This window comes from Rhinolophus ferrumequinum, chromosome 4 (genome assembly GCF_004115265.2).
Source record: "Rhinolophus ferrumequinum isolate MPI-CBG mRhiFer1 chromosome 4, mRhiFer1_v1.p, whole genome shotgun sequence".
Taxonomy (NCBI): Eukaryota; Metazoa; Chordata; class Mammalia; order Chiroptera; family Rhinolophidae; genus Rhinolophus; species Rhinolophus ferrumequinum.
The window spans coordinates 91,244,954-91,261,094 of NC_046287.1; the positions used below are offsets into that span (position 1 = coordinate 91,244,954).

Sequence of the window (16,141 nt, forward strand, 5' to 3'; positions counted from 1 at the left end):
GATTCAGACTAGCATGTTTAATGATGCCTTTTTTTTTTCTTTTGTAAAACACACGATATGGAAAGATACACAGCTCTATGCTAATCATCATTCTCCTGGTTAGTGAGAGTATAATGATTGACTTTATTTTTAGTTCTGTATTTGTTAATTCTCCTACAATGGATACGTGCATTTGTATAAAAGGAAACCCTAACTAAATCCTACTGATAAAAACTCACTCTCATAGTCTCTCAGGCAGTAAAACAGAGTGTTTTCGTGGAAAAGTTCTTAACCTCCTATGTATCAAGATAAGGATTTTAACCATCTTTATCTCAAAGGTCATTTTTCTCAAGTGAAGCTTGAATCATAGAAACTTGGCATTAATATCTAATCCAGTCTCACCCTAAGAATCAGTTCTAACAGCCTTGACAATGGTCATTCAGTTTTGACTTGAATACTTTTAGGGACAGGGGGATAATTATGACAGCTCACGTTAATGTCAGGCAGCACTTCACAGCTAGTCAAATCGTATCTTTCTCCTATTTCCAGACTTTGGTCGTGGGTCCAAACTTAAGGCATTTGAAGTCATTTATAATAAAAGCTCTCTTTACTTGGATGCATAGCATTGGGAACCAATAAAAAGGGAATTTAATTCAAATTTGTGTCTGAATGTGTGTGAATATTCATGCAGCACTTTATAGTTTACAACAAACTTTCACTGGTATTACTTAATTAATACCAGTGTGTGTATTGTGTGTGTATGTGTGTGTACACACATGCATTTGTGTGTTGGGAGGACAAGAAAGAGCAGATATGATTCCTCAGCCAACAAGATTGGCATAAGTATAAGAAAGGGGGAAGGAGAAGGAAGACATAAAAAGAAGAATATTCTATGTTGACATTATGGAACCACAAAGATGTGTCCTAATGGTTCTGGGGGTGTGGGAGTAGCTGGATGCAGGCTGATGAGAATTTTGCTTATGCATCTAGTTTTGGTTAAAAACAGCAAGACACAATGCACAAACTGCTAGTAGCATGAATCACAGGAAAACAGTAAAACTGGTAGTGAAGAAAAGGTAGTGGACCTTCATAAAGGTCTTTGTCATGAGCAGGAAAAGGAGGCTTCCAAATATTCAGGTCATGTAGAAAGATCTTGTTTCTAAGCTCTATCCAGTTAGGCAGGATATGGAAGGAGAATAGGGTCACATTTCCCTAATGTCCCCTTATGTTATTTTTAAATAAATCAATTGCCTTCCTGTTAATACTCTGTCTTCAATCAACTCTTAATTTACTGTGTACTTTGGAATTCAAAAATTCTAAGCATAAACTATGTCAAGTACGAATACATATTCATGCAGCACTTTATAGTTTACAACAAACTTTCACTGGTATTACTTAATTAATCTTAGATTAAGGTTAAATTAACTTACCTAGTGCAAAATATATTTTTATCCATATGTAGGAAAATGGAGTTTAGAAAAAATAAGGGATTTGACCAAAGTTACAGACAATAAATGGCCAAAGTAGGATTTAAACCTGTTCTCTGGACTCTAGGTCCTGAAATCTCTCTATAGTACCATGGATTTTGAAATGTAAATGCCTGTAAACCAATTAATAGGGCATTATGGATATGGATAGAACTATTTTGTGAAAAACAAATGCTTTCTACTAAGAAAAACAGCAACAACTTGGTTCATTAGAAGTGATTGGTGGCAGGTTAAAAATCTATTTAGGATCTAGGAACAAATCACGGTTATTGGATCTTTCCATAGACTCTCTTGCCAAGTCCTGGTGTTGGGAGAACTCTAAATTAGCCTGTAAAGACCACATGCATCTTCTTCTGTTTCTAGATCCAGTCTATTGAACCACCCACTTTATCTAGAGAGAGATTCTGCCTTTTGTTTATTTGGCAAATGAATGTTCCTTGCATCACACTCATACTTCCCCATGTTTTGAACTATTTCTTTTGTATTTAATCACTATTGCAACCATTTCAAAATATGATGGGATTTCTGGGGTACAGGTTTTCTTTCCTCTATTGGAATGGTTCTCCTTATCCCTCATGAAAATAATTTGTTAAAGTATGTTTACATAACTACTCATATGGCTTCAACATTTTAAAAATGAGGCTATAAAATATATCCTGAAATCCACAAAAATAATTTTTGAACAAATATTTGACCAATCTCAAAACTTTGAACATTAAAGATACAGTTGAATATTTTTAATCAACAAATGACAACTTTACTTTTAGGAGCATTTGATGACTATGTATCTGGTATAATTTTAAATGAGGTTTTTATAGCCTCTATCTCCTATGGACACATCTCTTACCTGAGGATCCCAATTCCACTTCCACCACTGATGGACATGAGGCTTAATTCACCCAGATATTTTTATTGAACAAGTTTATTTGTTTGAATATATTACTGATTGGCTACTGTATGCACAGCCCTGTGCTCTGTGTGGCTGAAAACACAAATATTACTGGAATAAGGCCTCTATCCCCAAGGAGTTTATCATCAGAATCACAAATCAACAACTACAAGGACTGGTGGGTTATAACACATTTTTTGAGAGTAGTCTAGGCCAGCATTTCTCAACAGTGGCACTACTGACATTTAAGACGGGATAATTCTTTGCTGTAGGAGGCTGTCCAATGCATTGTAGGATGTTTAGAAGCATCTCCTGCTTCTCTACCCACTGGAAACAGGTAGCATTTCCCCCACCCTGAGTTGGTAAGTCAAAAATATCTCCAGACATTGTCAAATATCCTCTGGGGGACAAACCCACCTGCAGTTGAAAACCATTGGCATAGACAGAGGAGAAAGAGCTGCTTTGGGATGGAGAAATCTGACAAGGCTTCATAGAATTTAGGGCTTATAAGTGATGCTTTAAAGGCAAGTAGGGAAACATAAAACTATACTTTAAAAAATGAGATAACATAAATAAATGTGTTGACTTGTGAAATGATAAATAGGTATAATGGTGAGAAATCCAGTTGACGGAGAATATAGGTAAACAAGAGAAGATTAAAAAAAAAAAAGAGATTGGTTGGAACCATACAGTGACTGATCTTGAATGTATAACCCACGCTAATAAGTATACAGCAGTCTGGTCAGCAGATACAGAAAGAAAATTGAAGATTTTGAGCATGTGAGTGACCAAAAAAATAACGCCAAGGAAATATAAATTAGTAACAATAGTATACATCATAGATTCACTACATTATATATACACTGTCCTTGGGTCCTGTAATCCTTATGACACTGCCGAGAGACAGAGACATTGGAATTCTCAAAAGCTTAAGGGATCCACAGAAAGTATGGGAAAGAGGGTCAAATGAGATGATGCAAATGGAAAATAGCAAGTTATGAGGACTCATGAGAGGGAGGATGGAAGAGGAAAACTAAAAGATGTTTAGACGATTGTGAGAACAGACATACCATTAAAAGAAATGGGGACAACAGAAAAGCGTCTGATACAATCACCTAACTACTATTAGAATTAAATGCCAAATTAAGTTACCATGTAGGAATAATTCAAAATATAATAAAATATTTTCAGCCTTTTTTTATGTTGTTGATTAAGTGGTCAATTTTGGAACTAATAGCAGAAAAATGTTATTAACTTATTAAGTATAAAACTGGTTCTCAAACAGTGATATACTAAGATCCCACAGTAGAAGTCTGTGAGTGTGTGTGTGTGCATGTGTGTATGTGTATGTGTGTGTGTTTGTGTGTGGACCTGCCTATCTCAAAGTAACTGGTGGGATAAAAATAGAAATGTATAAAAAAGTTCTCTGAATTCTAATCAGTAAAGATACTGAATGATCACCGAAATACTAGAAAGGGTCTGCATGAATATATTATCCATGGGGAAGAAATAAAAATATGGCAGAACCTATATTAAGCTACCTTGGTAGATTCAAAGGAGCCTTAACAATAAATTCAGTTATATCTATCATTTACAATTTAAAAAAAACCCTCCAAAAAACAAACAAACAAAAATCTAACAACTTAGGCCAAATAACACAATCAGCACGGATGAAACAAATACCTAATAAGGCAGAATCACGTTTTGTGTTACAGAAATTTCTTAACCACAAACCGGTATTAGAGACCATATGCTCCCTGTCTGGCCTATTTACACTTAATTACTTAACACTTAGTGTCAGAAATTCACAAGATAAGTCATTGTATTTAAAACTGTTTGTTGTCACTATTAATATTTATGAATAGTAATACAGTGTAGAATGTCCTTTTTAATCTATGTTTTATAAAAAAATCCAGTCATGGATTCAGTTCACTTCAGTTTTTTTAATAGAAAAAAACTGCTTTAAAATTCTAAAATAGCTTTCAGTTTTTTAGCAAGTAATAAGACTGTTTTTAAAAGTGATCTGTACATGAATGCAATACATTAGTGATTTGATCAACACTTTAAACCTTTAGAAATCTTCTATTTAAAAGACAATCCTCAAAGAACAAATACTGTATGATTTCATTCATACATGGAATGTAAAACAAAAAGTAACAAACAAACAAAACAAACAAAAACAAATTCATATATACAGACAAAAGAATGGTGATAACTGGAGCTGGGGGGAGGGCAAAGTCGGTAAAGGAGTCAAACATATGGAGAAAGTAGACTTTGCACGGGGAGCACACAATAAAGTATACAGATGTTGAATTAAAATGTACACCTGAAAATTATATAATGTTATTAACCAATGTTACTCCAATAAACTTAATTAAAAATACAATACTTTCTCTGAAATCTCAAAATCAAATGCTATATATATATCTAATTCTAAAGACTCCATAATGCATGGTCTTCACCACATTCTCTCCCTATATCCATACAGTGAATATTTAATTAAGCAGGTAAAAACAGACTTATAAAGATGGACACCTTTTAAAAAAGGATTTTGTTTCTAGGGACTTTTACTTTGCTACATAATTTAGCAACATCACAATAGAAAAAGCTCTATTGCTGATTTCCAATCAAAATGGCAGAGTAGGTAAACACTATATTCACCTCCTTTTAGGACCACATCAGTTACAACTAAACTACAGAACAACCATTATTGAGAATCACCTGAAATCTAGCTGAACTGAAGCCCTACAACTAAGGACATACAGAAGAAGCCACCGTAGACTGGTAGGAGGGGCAGAGATGCAAAATGGGCTGGTCCCACATCCAAGTGTAATCATTATAAATCAGGAGGAATATCTTGACTACAGAGGTTTTCCCTGAGGATTGAGGTTTCCCAGCCCCACACCAGGCTCCCTACCCAAGGTTCCAGTGCTGGGAAGAGAAGTCCCAGCTGTGAAAACCAGTGGAGGTTGTGGCTGAGTGAGATGGAGTGACTGCACTCCCAGGCGCTCCTCTTAAAGGGCCTGTGTGCAGAATTACTTGCTGATGGACTCAGGACTCACTCACTCTGAGCTCCAGTGCTGGGGCAGCAGCTCAAAAGGCACCAGGGACATAAAGGGGTGGGGGGAAACTGAGTTGTCTGGCTTAAAGGTGAAGGCTGGAGGTGCAGCTTTGTCCCGCACGGAGGAGCTGGCGGAAGCCATTGTTTCTTTGTTGAGCCCTCTCCCATCCCTGTGTGCAGACAAAGGTGGCTGCCATATCTGAGTCTCCATGAAACTGGCTATCACCTTTCACTTGCCCCGTCCTAGTGATTCCCTGAGATCTCACCCCACCCAACTTTTGGGCACATCCAAGCTGCTTCCAGTGGCTTTTCCATACAAACAACCTGTTTTCACTCATGTGAAACAGGTTTCCTAAAATCTCTCAAAGGTTGACACAATTGAAACAAGCAGCATCTGGCTTTGGCATATTCTGTACCTCTGTCTGTGTGGTCCTAAGCCTGACGCTAGTGACAGCCAGTCTTGTTCACGGCTTGGTCTCCCAAGGAATCTTCAATCACAGCACAGGCAGCAGCCATCAGCAGGTTGCTTTGTGGCTCATATCAGATGGACCCAGGCAGGGCACAGGGGCAGAGTCCAGATTGGGGCTCAACTTGGACTGCAGCAGGTTCCTTCCCAAGGATGGCACCCCTGGTGGCCAGCTTCAGTCTAAGACAGAACATCACCTGGCCACCTCCAAAAGCAATACACCCAAAGTGCAGACTGGGCAGACACCAGAGCCTTGCTAAAGCAAAACCTGCTCTGTTGGGTCCACCCTTACACTACAGCTCCTCCACTGTAGTCACAGCCAGTCCTCACAATCAGCCTGAGGGTCAGTTCCTCTCACTGATGTGCAAACAGCAACCAAGGTTCAACTACAATAGGAAGGCACACACAACCCACACAAGGGTCACACCTAGAGCACCTGGCACTGGTGACTAAGGAGACTGCACCACTGAGTCCCATAGGATACCTACTACATAAGGCCACTCTACTAAGACTGGGAGGCATAGAGGTCCTACATAAAACATAGAAACAAACACAGGGAGGCAGCCAAAATGGAGAGACAAAGAAACACGTCCCAAATGAAAGAACAGAACAAAGCTCCAGAAAAAGAACTAAACAGATTAGAGACAAGAAATTTACCAGACACAGAGTTCCAAGCACTGGAGATACACACATACACACACACACACACACACACACACACACATTCATGTGTATGTATATATATACTTTTGCAAATGACATGATTTAAATTATTATATAGATCGATATATGAATACATAAATATTTTGAATATCATCCCTGGATACAAATATGAGTAGTTATGGGAACACATAGGAAGTTATGTCTGACTATAAGGACAAGGGTAGAAAAAGTCAGGAAGAAATGTGCTATCTGGACTGATTCTTGTGCAGAAACAATGAGAAAGATATTCAGGAAGAAAGAAAAGGCAGGAGTGCATGAAATAACATGGCATGTGTGGGAGTCCTGAGAAGGCTGTGTGGGTGGGCAGAACAGACTTGACCAGTTTGTATATCAAGAAGAGTCTGAATTCTATTCTGCACCTAAGTAGAGAGCATTTGAGAGTTGAAAAGTAAAAATGGCATCAGATTTGCACTTTAGAAAATTAACTGTGGCAGCAGAGGGGAGAGTAAAAGTTTTTTCAAAGACACAATTTAAAAATCACATTTATATTTTTAGGCAACTATGGAAACAGTATATCTGGATCAGAGGGGAAAGCGACAAGAGACAAAGATGCATTAAGAGAATCACATTAGCAAAAATGTATTCATTTACTTAACACACATTTATAGAGTATCTATAGGTATGTGCCAGACACTGAGGACACATCAGTGAAAAGCAGAGATAAAAATCCTGGTTCTCATGGACATCATACTATAGTATAGTGGGGAAATGGCTTACACTGATAGAGCACTTGCTGTGTGCCAGTCATTTTAAGCAATGTATACTTATTAAATCATTGAAGATAAACCTCAGTATGGTTCTAATGGGATCAATAGCCATGGATTTAGTGAAGAAATCAGATTCAACAGAAATTCAGGAAGCAGGTAAAATTGACTGGATTTATTAACTGGTAGACATGCATGGTGAAACTAAAAGACTCTTGAGATTTAGGTAGCAAGAATAAATTTTTCTCAAATGGTTATTAACAATGTCTTAAATGGTTAAAGGTAGCCTACTTCTCTTAATTCTACAGCAATGATGCAGTGCATTTAATTTTGGGCAATTTCTGCATAAAATAAAGCAGGAGAAGAATTATGGGAACACAAAATGGTTCTTTTCTGTCTCCTGGATTTCTTAAGTCTACTGACCAGTTTTACTACTTTATTTTTAATTTCTGAAGTGGTTCTCTTGAGCTATGCTCGAAAACACTGTTTTCAGTGTTCTCAGCTCATGCCTCTAACAGCTGTATTAGTGGAATTCAAGGTAGCAGGTGGGGCATTACCAAGATGAAATAATTAAAACTTCTGACTGAGGAAACCAGCAAAGAAATGGAGAGCAGGCACTTCAGCTCTCTAGGTCAGGGAAGAATGTAGTCAGAGCTCTCTTGAAACAAAAAGAGGAAAACTGTACCCTGACTTCCTTCATTAAAGGGTGCTGTTTTCCAAGCTTGGTTCAAAATCAACATGAAAAATAAAAAGTACTTCTAAATTGAAAACCAAACATAGCTTATAATTGTTTTCCTTTAATCTTTTCTTTTAATTTCTTAGTACCAAGAATACTCACACCCTTTGCAAAGAGTGAATCTTAGTTAAATGATACCCATCCATAACTGAATGATTTATTCTGGAATCTTCTACCATAACAATGCAAGAATTCTAAATGTAAACCATCTGAAGGTGCACTGTTTTCTTAACCTGACTGTCATTCCTTCAGTGAAAAATTGCTTACATACAGCTACTTGGCAACCAATTTTTTTGATTCTTAGGGGAGAAACAGATTAATAAATTAATAATCTTGGTAAATTTACACCAACTGTTCTAAAACAGAATGTTAGGGAAAACGTTTTTTCTCATTTACCCCTTTTTTTTGATCCTATGAAATGTACGTTACAAAATTAATTTACATTTGTGAAACAAGAATAAAAACATCTATATTTATTTGTTTGTGTTGTTCACTCATTCATCACTTTATCACTAAGTTAAACTTCAATAAATTTTATTTTTCCTTATTTGCAAACAGGATTAAGTATGACATCTGTTCCTTTGATCTCACTGGGATATTCCAGAAAGACACATGCCTTTAATACTTATCAGGTAGAAAGTTTGTTACATCTGTTAAATAAAATCCATATATTATCCAATCATTACTTATAAAAACATTAGAGGTACAAGATTTTAAAAAGCAGACAGTTTTTCTGTAATATCAGAGGGAAAAAAGATTTTACATTTTTGCACAAAATTAAGAAGTATCTGTTTATTATGAATCATTCACATAAGCAATATTCAGCTTTTAAAGAACATGTTAGGAGTAATATACTCGTACATATCCACAGCATTTATTATTTTCCAATGATCTAAGTGGAGAATTTCAAAATACATGCTCTTCTTGTTATATAAGTTTACTAATTTTCCTAAATGTACATTTATTTAATTGCTTTTATCTTTACAACACTAACTGAAACATCTGTCAGCTGAGGAGACTACAGCATTCTACATGCTAAATATATTTAGGTTATTCCAAGACCTGAACAAACGTGGTGTTTTATATGTGCCTTCAGCCTGCTGTGGCTTCGTGTTTTAGACTTGAAATCAATACTATCCTTTGTAGATGTTTTACAGTGCTATATTTTGATAAAAGCAATATTTGATAAATATTGATGGTTACAATATTTAACCATTAAGCCTATAAAATTTCTATTTCCCATCATTAGAATGGAGAACTCCAACATGCAAACCAAGCTCAAGAGATACAGCGTTTGGTATTTCCATTATTTGACCATAGGGAAAACTCAGTATTATTAGTTTACTGCAAATCTTAGTTTAGCTACTTACTAACAATGAAATAACTTTGGAGGCATTATTGGCCTTTAAACTTGGCATTACAGAAATATTCAGCATTTTCCAACTGTATCCCTATATATCTCTCCACCAAAAACATACTTAACAGTCAAACTTGACACACCGCTGCTGTAAGAAAGACAAGAGAAAGGAAGAACAAAGAAAGAAAAAGAGTGAAGGGAAAAAAACGAGGGAAATAAGCAAGGAAAAGTAAAAAAAAAAAAAAGAGAAAAAAAGAAAGAAAAGAGTAAAAAGAGGAAGAAATGGAAACCCTCATAGTAGTGGCCTAGAGAGCAGCAGCAGTGGCTACCTGCAGTCATTACTGTAACAGGAACTGTGCTGCATGAATGATCCCATTTCCATGAATTATCTTACTTCATCTTTACAAGAACCCTATTAGCTAGGTACTATTTTCCCACTTTACAAATGGAACTGAGGCTAAAAAAGATTCAGTCATTGGCTCAGGGTCATAGCACCAATTTTTGCAAGCAACAGAACCAATATTTGTTCCGTTCTAACTCCAAAGGCTGTGCTTCTAGCTACGATGGAAGGGAAGATAAGCAGGGTCAAAGGCTGGACTTCCTGCATACATTTCAAAGAAGTAAGACATCTCATAATTAATATGTTCAAGTTGGCTTCTTCATTTCCTCCTTTCAACCTTTCCCATGTTCCTTTAGTCTTTTCCATTTCAATGAACGGCACCATCATTCTCCGCTGGTCAAGAAACCGAGACTATGCTTAAATTCTGCTATTTCCTTACCCCATAATCCAACCCATCAATAAATCCTACAGATGGAGATCTGAAATTATACAAGCCTGTCCTCTTCTTTCCCTATCACATCTCTCCTTGCTGCTTCCCCGTGATTCTCTACAGCTGCAAGAGTCGTCTTCTCACAACATAAATTGGAACATATTACTCCCTTGCTTTAAAATGATTTGGGTGGTTTCCCTTTCCCTTAGAACAAACTCTAAATCACTGTCATGGGTTTGTAAGGCTCTGCACCAGTTGGCTCCAGTCGGGGTCTACAGCATCTTTTCCTGCTGACTCTGTTTTGTTAATTGAGCTACAGGCATGCTGATGGGTGCTCTTCTAGTCACTGAACACTCAAAGCTCAGTGCCTTCGCACATGCTTTTCCCTCTGCCTGGAACAGTACTTCCTCCCTTTTTCCTGGCACAGCTTCATCTATGTCCAAAAGTCACCTTCCCAAGAGCTGTATCTCTATCTTGGATTTAATGATAACCTCCACAATAATTTAAACAGTGTATAAATGTGTTAGTGGCCCACTGTTTCATCATCTGTACCTATTGGAGCCTAATATTAAAGATAACGACTGTTATGCTCACCATTCTTTTCATAGGTCCCAATAAATGTCTGAAACATAATGGGTACTCCAAAAATATTCCTGAGTTATATACTATGTTCCACAAATAAATATTTGATTTGAATTGAGATTATGGTATTTTAATGACCTATGAAAGATTTGCTTAATATTTAAAAGGTGACTATCATTTGTTTTGAGTGTAAATAAAGAATCATGCTAAATCTCTAGAAATATGACTAACAGGGATACATAGTCACTAAAAGATTTAACAATTTAAGAAAAGTTTCCTCTAAACTAAAGCCAATAAAAATAGTACATCCATATAATATATACTTTTGAAATGAACCTATAGAATAATAACTCAATAAATAAAATTGAGTTTGTACTTTTCTACTTAAAAGGTGTAACTTCTTTCACAGACACTTATAGAGTTGTGAGTTTAAAGGTAGAGACCTGGCATAGAAAGACGTTGATGACTTGAACAGTTCTGAACTGCTCAATGGAAAAAGAAAGGCTTACAAACACTTAGCCATAGTAGCCAACACCCTTTCCCAGGATCTACTAGATCTTATGCTCCCTTACAGATTAAAAATATTTGTATCAGTGCCTGACATTACTTCACTGTCTTATTATAACTTCCTAAGGCATTAGTGTCTTTCCTCTGGTTCTCATGTCACTAGCAATTAATTTTATTGCTTGCTTTTTTCTCTAAGCTGAATATGTCTGTATAATCTTTTAATGCTTGTACTCAGACTTTGTTTTCCGACTTACTGCACTTATTTTTATTTTTCTAGCCCTTGCTTTAAATTCAAGCTAATTATCAATAATGCCGTTGCCCAAAACCCTGAAGTGACGGGTCACCTTCAAGCACAAACTTGTGTTCTTTCTAACGAGAATGAAGAGCTTCCAGTCTTTTCATGTCTGAATATTCAATTGTCACCTATGGAACAAAAATCTGAAAGCTTCAACCTTAACTGACATTTCTTTTACTGAAATGACTCTGCAACTTCTTCTACTATGTCAAGATGTTATTTATATCTTTCGATAGCATAGGAATTAAGGCATAATCAAAGACTGCAGCACCAAATGTCTGGCTGTGGACCAGATATGTTATTATGACCAATGTGGCTATCATGTCTGACACCCCCGTTTCAGGACTGAAACCAGGAGACAGAACTCTCTTTGACTGCATGTTCATATCAAATGAGAATTCAAAGGAGGAAGCAGCAAATCAATTTTTGTAGGGCGCCTTCCACTCAGTGTTTCAAGCTCGATGATCACATATCCTAATTCTTTCTTATGACCCCAGATAAATATCTTGGGTCTGATGCTGAGGCCTTGAGACTGAAAACAAGCAAACAAACAAGAAACTAATAAAATTTACATAATGACTTTTTAATGAGGGCTGAGGATACTTTACCTTAATCCAGATTTCTACTTTTCTACCTGTTACAATGTTGTCTCATATCACATGAGGCAAAATAGGGGGTGACTGAAAATACTTACGGTAGTGGTGCTGACTTAAAAATTTCAGAGATTTATAGAAAATGTCTATCTCTCTTTCATTTTAAAATTGTATAATTGTTTATGTAATATATTGACAACTTTTTTCTTCTGAAAAAAATTCTTTAAGAGTAAAGTGAGCTTTGGATTTGTGGTTACTGTGAATCTCTTCAATCTTAAGTTTCTTTCACTGAAAGTTTCAAAGGAATTTTCACAGTAGTTGATTTCATGTGTTTAAAAATGTGAAAGCTTTACTGAAAATCTTTCTTGGTGCCACAGGGATTGAAATTAATGCTAGGATAAGAAACTCTTCTAAAGGAATGCAAAGGGTACACTGGGAATTATTTAAAAGAGCTTTAATTAGAATACTATTTAATTGATCCTTATATTTAAAAAGAGCTTCTTTTCCCCATTTGTCTACTCATTCATTTTGATATTTGTTAAATATTTACCACGTGGTCAACCCTGGGTAGGCACGATGGTACAAAGACCAGTGACACCTTTTTTGATGTGAAGGAATTCCTTCTCTACTAATGGAGGTTTCACATTAGCAAATAATAAGAATGCAACATTCTTGGCTGTAAATAAAGGCAGGGATAGAAGCACAAAGAAGGGTGTTACTAGCTTTGTCGTCATGTTGAGAGCAACTTTGGAGAGGAAATGACATTTGAGCCTGGTATTGAAGAGTGATTAACAGTCATTAGGGTTGAGGGTGGGACATACCTGGAATAGTTATGTGAGACTAGTTTTCACATCATAATAAAGAGCTAGGGGAGTTCCTTGTAGAGAAAATGAAAATGGACAGGAGAAAACTTTCATGTTAGAATACTTTATAGGAAAATTACAGAGTTTAATGCTGAGAGCAATTAGAAAAAATACTATGTTAAGTTATGAAAGGGGATAAAAGAATACATAATCTTTTCTTCCCACAAAATTCTGGAGTACTAGATCTGGAATTAGAATTCAGAGGCAATTGTCAAAGGAGAACATATTTTCCAGGTGTGTATTATTATTATTATTATATTATGAGTTACCCTCATGAAAACATAAAGGGGGGAAAAATCAAAACAAAAAGAAATGCAAGGGGGTTTACTTAGCTAAATCCATAGGTAACTGCTACATATACTCATATTCCCAAGCTCCTTAGATGAAGCCACGGATAACGGGAGCACATTTCCTAACTTCAGAGTTTGACCTTATAGAATATGAATTACTATGAATTTGCATATGTGGACTGGCCCCAGAACACCTGGATGGATGGTCTATTTTCATATTCTTCACTAATATTCCAATGAACATGTTTCATTATGAAGTGATCATCTTAAGATTATATTATGATACACTTTATAAATGTGAATTTTAAGAGCTGCATAATATTTTGTTATGTTGACACCATTACTAAAAGCTTTTCTATTTTTATTCGGTATTTAATTTCTAGATTTTTTTTTTTTTTTTTTACATGGTGATATAGGTGTGCCTATAAGTTTTTGCTTCTGTTGAGCCATGTCTCAAGTGGAATATTACAGCCTTCATGACTCCAACTACATATTCACAGATATTCCTTCAAAAGCATTTTCTATTTAATCTTCACAGACAGTATTCAAGTGTACCTGTAATCATCATAAACGCTGTATTGTGATTTTTTTAAAACTAGGGTTTTTTTTTTTGTAATTTAATTGATAAAATATATATAAAATGGTACCTTCAGGTTGATTTGTGTTTATTTAAACTTTAAAAGAATAAATATTTTTCCATGTGTAGTTTTTAAAAAAAAGAATTATAGTATGATACCAGGAAAGAATATTATAAATTTTAGCACTCAGTGACCTTTAAAGTGTTCTAAAACAAAAATTTACACTACAGAGGGCACAGAACTTTCTATCAGATGATCCTACCCTGATTTCATTCTCATCTAGTAAACATTCCAAAAACTAGATCTGGAGAACCCAGAAAAGTTCGAATCCTGCTCCATATCTCTCCAGTCTATCCTGAATAAGTGTTGAAATCATTTTTGAGGAAAGGGTTTGGGATGCAAATTGGCCTCTAGCTGCTGGTCATGCAACTTGAGGAAGGTCAATTACCTATTTCTGTGACTCGGTTTTCTTGTCTACCAAATAGGAATAATAATGCTTTTTGTTTGCTTGTTTTTACCAAGTTGTCAGGGATGCTATGAAGTCAAAATTGAATAAACAATAATAAATCACATGTAAGGTTTAAGGTCTAATTGAAAGAACCCAAAGATATAAGGGGTGTGTGTGTGTGTGTGTGTGTGTATACATATGCTATAATAACCAACATTTACCAAGTCCAACACAGTAGAACTCCCTGAGGTGAAAATCCTGACATTATCTGTTCTTCAAATAGTGTACTCTTTAGTCCTATCATTTGGTCATTGTCCCAAAGCCCTCCAAAACTGAAAGGAATAACTCTGCTCTAGCACCATCCCATAAATAGTGGGTGGTCCTAATCCATTACTACATCACAACAGAAGAATTCTGTAGCTAGCCAGGTTCTTATAATATAATTAAATCTGAAACAAAAGATTTTTAGCTTTCTGTTCTCCTCAATCTCTTTTCCCATGACTCTTAGAATTGGACCAAACCCATTGGTCCAAAAAGTCTGTCATCACCTAGATGGGAAGAGTAAGTGCCCTTGAGAGACCTCTGTTACTTCTTGGATGGATGAATGCATTGGAGAAGTCACCTGCCTTTTCTGAGACATAGATCCCTCTAACTGAAAACACAAAAATACTTTTCATAAAATTTAAGCAGTTGCCATAATTCCCGAGACCCACACCTCTTTGTGAAGCATCAAAATATATCATAAATGTATTTTTATAGACATGTATTCTATTCATCAAATTTACATTGTTAAATTGGAAGACTTTGAAAATAAATGCTCGTATTATAGTTTATAAAATAGATTTTTCCTAGAGTATATTTGATCAAAATTATTGCCTGTATTACCAGAAGATATATATATATATATATACATATATATATATTACATATATATAATATAATTAAGTAACACAAAAATTTAAAATCCTTATTTAATTTTATTCCATTAATATTGTTTCTATAGAAAGGATGGATTGATTGATGATTGATTGATTTTATTGACAGTCTTCTGGGAGGAGAGGAACATCTACCAGACAAATTCTAAAAGAGCTGTAACACTTATCTTTATTTTTCTTTTACCACAAATATTGCAAATATTTTTTTACTTCTGTTTGGCGAAATACCTCACACTTTCCAGAGAATTTCATTCTAGATACTCTGTAAGTTTAAATAGCATTGCATTTTTCATTCAAATGTTAGAATATTTTATAAGACATTGCAGAAATCCTTAAAAAAAAGTATCAGATTAAAATAAATTTGAAATACATATGTAACTTCTCATCTTTTAATCTTGCAGGTCTTTCTGTTTATTCTGTAAAAAGGAAGTTTTCGTATATCAGGACAATTAAGATAAATTCTGTTGCACAGTTGCCTGAATCTTTCTGAGCCCCATAAATATACCATGTCAGTAGGTAGGAGAAGCATAAAGAACAACAGTTCTGGACTATTCTCTCTCACATGAAAACTCTAGCTCTGAAAAGCTCCTGAAATGATTTAGTTCTTATTTCCATAAACAATCTTTACAGGCTCAGCCACATTTTCAGCAAATCCAAAAATAAACCCAATCTCTTTAGCTAGTCATTCCCAACTTAATATTTTGAAATATGATACTGCATAATGTTTTCCAAGTTTGAATACAGATACAAATTTTAAAGTAACTGCTATCATTCCACCCAGCTAAGGAAAAAAAAATGCATGGAATAATAAAGTGTGTATGTGTGTATAGTGCCAAAAAAATGTATACATATTTTAAGAAAGGAAAACTGTATTAAAA

General features: G+C 35.4%; 1 protein-coding gene and 1 non-coding gene across 2 annotated transcripts in view; both read right to left on the reverse strand.

Moving 5' to 3' along the window:
- Nucleotides 1–16,141, reverse strand: part of FREM2 (FRAS1 related extracellular matrix 2) — a 164,465-nt gene that overhangs the window by 135,489 nt on the left and 12,835 nt on the right.
- Nucleotides 15,365–15,428, reverse strand: LOC117021856 (U7 small nuclear RNA). The gene has a single exon (XR_004422941.1). It is a non-coding gene; the product is annotated as a U7 small nuclear RNA (small nuclear RNA).